Consider the following 8,991-nt stretch of genomic DNA (forward strand, 5'->3'; position numbering starts at 1 on the left):
TTTAATGAAAAATAAAATATTTTGCCACACAGCACAAACAATAAAGAATGAGCCTTTCTACAGATAGAACCAATTTCATAATAGGAAAACTTAAATTTTTAAATGGTTTTGCAGTTTTGGTTGCGCTGGTTTTGCAGGTTTATAGTCATGTAAGTACTACGCACATGCATAAATATGCATGTATGTACATATAATATGTTTATACGTCATAGTGGAAGTAGCTTTTTTAACACTACAATTTCAAGTTATATGTAAATAAACTTATTTTGTCGAATAAATTTCTAATCAACTTTGTTTGAGTAACATTTGCTTGACCGCAGTGTTCATATTTTGTAAGGCAACTATGTAAATATCGACGGATATAAAAAGTTTATAATTTAATAAATAATTAATTACTAATGTATTAGATTATGTACTCAACAAAGTAAAACAATAAATCAATTTTTCAGTATGTAGTTTTTTTATGTAATTTATTATTAGTGACCTTTTTACCATAAATTAATTATTCATATGGATATTCATGTGTACAGCACATACATACAAGTAATTAAGAATATGAAATTTTGCACTCTCTTTTTCTATTATGAACAAAGCGTTTACAATGTAAACTTTACAGTGAGAATCATTAAAAATGCGTCAAATTTTTTAAGCTTATATTTAATAATCATGTGTCCTATGTCCCATTTATGTATGTAGCTGGGGACCAAATATTTTGTTCAACATTTGCATATTATTATTGTTGTTGGGAATAAAGCAGTGCTTCATGGAATTACTATGTAGTGCATCTATTAACACAATATCCGGGAGAAACTTTAGTGTTGAGCCTAAACCTATAGATTTCACTGCACCCTCTGCACCTACATATCTTTTTCGTTTGTGCATCAGTGCAGGACACCTTTCCAAAATGTGCTGTGCAGTTTCGATATCTGTCCTGCAAAAACTGCATCGCTCCTGTGAGTATGTTTCCAATATAGTCAAGTGATAGTTTAGCCTGCAATGTCCTGCCAGAATTCCTGAAATTATTATTAAGTTACTCTTGGAGAAGGTCATACATTCCTGGTAGATGCTCCCAGTAGCGATTTCTGTGAGCCTGTTCCTGCAGCGGGGCCAGGGCAGAGAGTGCCTTTTCCTGTGGCACTGGAGGACTCTGGGCCAATTAAAAGGATCGATGCTCCTTTCTTCACAAAGTTTATCAGCAATCTCGTTTTCTTCAATACCAATATGTCGCTTAATCCAAAAACCCAAACTCGATTGGTCAGACTTAAGGCATAAACAGACGGCAGCGTTGATCCGGATCAACTCGGGAATTAACTGCGGTTGATCCGGATTAAGTCCGAGTTAATCCGGATCAACGCAGCCGTCTGTTTAAGCTTTAAGAATATTCAGCTTATCAAGGCACTCTATCATCAGTTCAATACCAGCCCATACGGGCACCAACAATGGGCATTGCGTACCCTTAGGCGCAAAAGTTGTTGTTTCTTCCATATAATTTATGGGGCTTTACGCGAATGTAGATTATATATTAAAGATCAAATACACTTTGTTTAGCCATTCCATACAAACCGAATTTTTCACACAGCATATCTCTGGAAGTGTTCATGGTAGAGTACTCGAACAGGGTATGGAGATATATGAAATCATTTCCATACTCTTAGAGAAAATTGGGGCTATTTGAAAAGGGGGCGTGGCGATCTTCAAACGCACTGAAACTATTCCGTAGCTTTGTATTCATATACACTTTTGATAGGTTATTTAAGACGGCAATGGAAATTACGAAATTTCGGGCAAAATCGGGGAGTTCTCAAAAATGAAGTGATATTAAACTTCGAGTACAAAATCCTAATCATAAAATAAAAATAAACAAAAATTATATTCAACAATTTTTATGGAGCTTGAGACCGTTTTTTAATGCAAAACTATTATGGAAAAGCAACAATACATAATTTTGCAGTAGCTTAGAACTTGTACTTTATTATACTAAAATGTAATGGGCTACAAAACTGAATACTAAAAAATTCTAAAAAAAAATTGAATTTGTAAATTTGTTTTTTAAGGAAGTTTGAAGCTCGGATTTGCACGGGTTTAGTTAAAGAATTAACTATATTTTTCTAAAAAAAAAAACCAAATTAAATAACCAAAAGCAATAACATATTAGAACTTGTCAAAATGTGGTGCGGCTATAATCTGTTCGACCACTGTATGCAGGTAAGTATATGTTAACGTAAATTTAATAATTCAAGCATTTGAAAATGCACACCGGTTATTAAACTTGCTTTTAATTATTTATTAATTTGTTAAAACAGTTTTCCTTTCAGTGACGCACTTTGTTATTATGCTCCTACAATACTTAGTAAAACTTGTATATTATTTAAGTTTCCGCAAACACAATAGTACAATAAATTTGTAATTGCCGGAAAAAAGGCATTTAAATATTAATTAACGAAATTATGATTGCATTTCGATGCTAAAAAAATTCCCTTGAAAATCACATCGAACCTACTTACATGTTCACATATTTGTGTATAACCACTTGTGCATTCGTTTGTTCCAATCAATCTGTATGTCTGTGAAAAAAGTTACAGCCCAAGGCTTGAAATTTTTCATAGTCATACTTTTTACATGTTGTCAGCTTTCATATAAACGTGAAAAGTGAGTGTAGGTGTCAGGGCAGGATTAAAGCATGGGCCAATGTGTCCCCATGTGACAATCACGTGGAAGGTGTTTGAAAATTTTGTATGCCCGAAAAAGTTGTGTCATCAAAACTTTTGGTAAAACCTTAAAGAGCGCTTTATGGTCATTCTCACAATTGTTATATTTTTCTCAAAATACCTCAAAATTACCCTTTTTTAGCTGAATATATCACGGAGCACAGAAACATGGGACGAGGGCGCGCGATTTATTTTTCATCAAATAAATGCGATGAACTCATAACAATTATGGGCGAATAGCACTTGCATCCTGATCTGGCGCATATCGATCAATTGTATATCACTATAAGAAACAGGGAGGGCATCAGACTAAGCAAAATTTTTTAACATTTTTTACCGCGTCCACACTGGCTAAGAAATAGCAGATGCTCAATATGGCCCCACATTTCTTCCGGCCCTTGAGCCCTTGTTAATACGACCATGGTTTGTGTACTGTTTGATTGACTACCAATTATGTATTTCTAGCACACAATTAAAAAATATTACTACAGAAATGCTACATATTGTAACATCACAGTAAATGGAATACAAAAGCTATTGTAGTGGATATACAGTAGGGTGGTCCAAAAATGCATGTGAAAAAGTAAAGTAGGAATTTTCGTGCTTCACCCCCTAGGATTGTTCTTTACTGAAAAGAAAATATACTCCAATTTTTTTTTATTTTGAAATCAAAAAATATTTAGAGGTCGCTCAAAGCGCTCAATGTTTTCCATGTATTTTACATGGCGAAAAACCACTTGTCGTATAAATAGTATAAAATTTTTGAAAAGCAATATTTTTCGATCGGAAAACTCTGTTTCACTTCAAGAGTATTCCCAATAATCATACCCAATTATTTATTTAATCGTTTTTTCATAGTAACTATATTTTATAGGCGAAAATTGTTTATAAAAATATGGTTAATTCTACGATCAACACCCCGAAAATCGGACCCCAAGCCTTGTGCAAAATTAAAGAAAATTCTGGAAATTTTCATCGAAATATTACACTTTTTGAACATTTTTTTTTATTAGGAAAAAATGAGCTACACCTTCAACAAAACAATTTGTCTAAAATCAGTGGTAAGTCCTAGCTACCTTAGACTTGCACTTTATTATACTAAACTTGATTGAACTTTGAATTGAACTGAAAAGAGTGTAATTAAAACGTGCAATATTTTAATGAAAATTTGCAGAATTTTCTTTAATTTTGGACTAGGTTTGGAGCTCTGATTTTTTGGGGTTTATATTAAAAAAATAATAATAATTTGCGAAAAACCTAAACTTTACTACCTACCTGTACCTAAACTTTATTGATTGACTGTGCATACGTAAATATTGTTGAGCAATTGACCGAGTATGTAGTTGCTTGTTTGTTATACATCGCCCTCTTCATTTGTGTTGTCACTGTTGACGTTATGGAAAATTCGGCATTACTGGCTAAAATAGCTGATCGACTGATAAATTGCTGTCAGCCTTAATTTGCGGAGATATTCATCAAAAGTTGGTCCCATTCTTCTCAGCTGGCCTTCTTTTTACTTAGTAGAGTATGGGTGCGGTTAAACGTGGCAAAGCGCGCGCTTTTTCTACACGTTTTACTGTCAAAATGCGATATCGAAAGTGCCTTTTGCAGATTTGCAGAAATTACTTTCGGAAATAAAAATTACATGAAATAAGCAAACACGTGTTCGCGGAAATTTTTTCTTTTTTTTCTTCTTCGGAGATACATATGATCTGTCAAATCATTATATCTCGGGTTCTGCTCATCTTAGAGACTTCATCTTAACGTCGTTTTAAAGCTAAAGAAACGGTCTTAACATTTCTGTATATAAGATGGTCAATATTGTCCTAAAGCTAACTTAGCTATTAACGACAACAAAAACAACAACAAAGCATCTGTGTATTGACCACAATTAGGTTCAAAGTAGGTTTGAGGATTTGAGAGAAATTTTTTGTTAAGTAAGTACCGCTTTAGCCTTCACTCCACCATCTTGTTCAATACTTTTGAAAGGCAGGAGATAAGGGATAATGGTCGATATGCTTCTGTAGAGTCCTTTGGTTTATGTTGCTCACGGGCAAAGATGACTAGGCATTTTTAAATAAAATCGCTTTACTACTTCACAGTCAGTGGGCGTTTTTGTGAATCTCTAAAATTACAACAACAACAATTTGAGTACGGCATCCAAACCAAAATCTTGGACAATTTCCACCTGCGCCAAAATTCAAGCCACTAATATTAACCCAGTTTGTAGGCTTGGGGCAAGTGAAACGTCAATTTTTTATACGCATGAAATACAACAAATTTGCACACATACATACATACATACATACATTTTATATGCGTCAATGCCCGCCGCTGCGCTTTCCCAAACTTCCATTATGCGCCATTAATGTGCTTGGCGGTCGTGATGGTGATGGCGACGTTTAGCACAGAGTTGCTGACCCGCTAAAAGCCAGCAACCACATATTAACCGCAACCAGCCGCAACATTAGATTCAAGTACAATAACAATAAGCAAGAAAGCTCAAATACAAGCAACTACCCCATCACTAAGAAAGCAACTGCACAAGCAATATGTATCAGCGTGCCAATACTTTTGTTCACATGTGTGTATACCTGCATTTAGATACATACATACATACCTACATATATTTCGGCGCCAGCGGTGTTTCACGAAGACAAAGCGGATGCAGTGCACCGAGTTTCAACCACGTCGTCATTATCCTCTAAGAAATATCCTTGCAATTGTACTCATATTGCAACTACATACTTCTACTGTTCTTACTGCTGCTACATACTCAGTCGCATATTACGACTGCTCGTACGGTGTAGAAACGGCTTTTCTTTTGTTGATCTACTTCATCTTCTCGTGGAGGCATATGGGCATTCATACATACTACAAACATATATAGTATATCTGCATGCGGTTACTGTGAGTTCTGGCCGCTGGCAGTCCGGCAATGCCACAGCAGGGGAAACCAAGCACGAATGCCAGCAATGGTTACTGTTATGTTGTTGATGGTTGCCATTGTGTCAAATGATATGAATATTCTCGTTCGTCTGTCTGTTGAATTTCTCAGTTCTTCAAACTGTTGAGCAGCCTGCATGCAGCCTGCAGCTAGTTGTTCCTACTATTACCGTAGCATAGCGTCAGGAAGAAGGAAGCGCCGTGTAATTACGTTGGGAAGTAGAGGCTCATAGAGCTCTTCATAGCATACATGCAGGCTGTGTTTACCTTTCTGCACAGAGCACTTGCATAAATGTACAATATATGGCGTGGTGATCTTCAACTAATTTCGCTTGGATTTCTGACACCTGCGGCCGCATTTCAACTTGGTGCGTTGAAAATTGTAAGAATTGCATTTACAGTGGCTCAAACTAGTGACCACGTGCAATTTTTTTTTTTAAATATTCACAATGTTTTCCGAGTTACATTTATTTTTTTTTCTATAAAAAAATATCGTCCAAGCTTTAACCAGAATTATATCGAGCCCTAACCGCCAAAATAACGTAAGCGACATTTTTTTCAAAATTTTCTTTTTGATGCAGAAATATTCCTAGAGCATCTAGATGCATTTCTGCATCAAAAAGAAAATTAAAAAAAAAAATGTCGCTTACGTTATTTTGGCGGTTAGGGCTCGATATACTTCAATCACAGTTTAAAATTTTATAAAAAATTTAAGAAAATGCCGAAAAAAAATTCAAATAAAACTGCATACCCAAATCTGTTCTGAAGATTCAGATTAAAAAGTTGAAATTTTTGTGAAGTTTGTTGCATTTTCTTAAATTTTTATAAAGTTTGAAGCTGTGATTTATATGGTTTTGATTAAACCTTGAACGGTATCTATATAGAAAAATAACCAAACAAAAATTAGCTCAAAAGCATTACGAACATAAAAAAAAAAATCAACACCTGGCCACCAAGTATCGATTTCATAAACTGTCACTTTTTCGATTTTCAGTCGAAATTTTATAATTTTATAATATAAATAAAATTATATATGAATAATTTTTTAAATTTTTGGGTGGACCAAAAACGCATGTTAAAAAGTAAAGTCGGAGTTTTTATGCTCTCACCACCTAGGATTGTTATATATGTATTATATTTTTTAATTTTTTAATTTAAAAAATTCATAGAGGTCACATGGAGGTATTTTATATGGGAAAAAATCTACTTTTTTAAATCAATATTTTTCGATGGGAAAACTTTGTTTTCCTTTTAGATTTTATTATTGTTTAATATACGTATATGCAATCAGCATTCTAATATATATAAATGCGAAAGATCCCACTTTTTGTTAACTAGGTAATGCAAAATCATCCATCATCAAAACATCCGTGAAAATATAAATCGTTAGCTATACATGAAGAGCGAAAAAAGTTTCTAAAATGCCACAAGCCAATACGACACTGTAAGAGGGCGATAAGGGCGTTGACGACATTCGCGTCGCTATCAGCTACGTCATTCTTGCAATAAAAATTACCCTCTAGGGAATGCCTTCATGAATCATAGAAGCTAATTTCTTGTTCAGAACCTTGACGTATTCGATAAGCCGACTTTCCAGAATTTTGCAAAAAAAAACTCTCTTTCTCTCTAAAAGACTGCTCTGAATACTATATTCGAGCAGTTTGCCTACAGCAATTTCCAAAATGTTTCATTTTTTCATTTTCAAAAATACAATTTCTCTTTACTTTGGGCCAAGACTTGTTTGTTGTTGACTTAACTTTAAAAGTTTTGAAATACAAATATCTGCATTTTTCTCGATTCCATTAGATTGATTGTTACACACCATCATTAGGTGAATAGAAAGGTGAATATGTTTGCTCTGTCCAACCAAGGATTCGATTTATTAGTTTTCTAAATGGTATCCCACTATTTTTTCTCATTTAAGATGTTGAATTTTAGCACAATCGCATCAGTACAGTACTACTGAATTTCACTATCGGGTTATATCTGAGCGTATGAGCATGTGTCATTTGCTGATTATGCGAATCATCAGCAGCAGCCACAGTCGCCTCATGGTGTTGAAGATGGCAGGCAGCGGCAGTGACGACAATTCTCAAAAACAAGCGAAAACTAAATGAAACTCAACTGAACTGCAGCGATCCGATGAAAGGCGGGCTGTGCTGGGACAAACTGCTTTGTTGCTTTTGTATTGCACTGCGCGCACTGTGAATTGAAAGTGCTGAGCGCAAGCCAGTGTTGGCTACGTTCTTGGGGAGATTTGGCAGCAAAAGTCAGCTTCTCTCAAGCACTTCCGGCAGAGTAAAAGTAATGATGAATGGAGGAACGAGAAAACTGAATTTATAGGCATGCGGGGCTCAACTGCATCGGCAAATCAACTGAGAAACTGCGAGTATGAGAAATTAGTATGTAAATGTAAAGATTGCAAATGCGGTTTGTATGGCTCAACACACATTCACTGCTCTGGTGATAGACTGATAATGACGCAAATGAGCTGCGCCACACTAAATTTATTACTGCATATATACGCCGTGGAGAAAATCTCTACTTCTGAACTGGTGCGCTTCTAGTACATTTAGACCCAGTCATGGATTGCGATAAATCTCTATTGCATGCAAACAACTGGCGAATTTAAAATTTTGTTTCACTTCTGTACCACTCAGGAGGTACCAGAACTCAAACACTTCATTCCGTGAAAAGGAACAGATGTATGAATTACCTGTTAGTTAATAAAAAAAAAAAGGTAAATAATTTTTTTAACAAGCTTCTATTATTTAGTTGTTAAAAAAACTAAAAAATTAAATTTACTGCAAAATGTACTGCGGTAGCATACATATATAAAAGAAAAAATAAATAAAAGAAAAGTTGGTTTAAGAGTTTTTGATTTTTCACATTAATCATAGTTAATACATTTCGTAAGAGTAGATATTCTGCTGCCTTTAACCGAAAAACAGTTGTATAGCCAAATTTAAAAGACATCATACAACCTTAGCATACACAACTCAAACTACATGGGCATGAATCCCTGACACATGAGTGATAAGTTTCTTATCAGTGCATCAGAAGTTCCTAAAAAATTTTGGTGCAACTTGTGGAGACAATAGTTTAGCCGCAAACAAACACAACACAAAGGCATAGACTACAAAAGGGCGACTAACCAGCGCAATTGCCAGAAGCGCTTTTCCTTCTTCGACTTCATTTCGTCCTGGAGTTATTCTACACGCTTATCATTTTATACGAGTATTTTGAGCCACGAGCATCCCACTCAAAAGCTAACCAAACGCGCCATTAAAAAATCTTGGCAATTTCATAATATTTATAAGTTTAGTTTAATGAAGTG

Source organism: Rhagoletis pomonella, unplaced genomic scaffold (genome assembly GCF_013731165.1).
Source record: "Rhagoletis pomonella isolate Grant_MI unplaced genomic scaffold, Rhpom_1.0 Rhpom_scaffold_00007, whole genome shotgun sequence".
Classification (NCBI taxonomy): Eukaryota; Metazoa; Arthropoda; class Insecta; order Diptera; family Tephritidae; genus Rhagoletis; species Rhagoletis pomonella.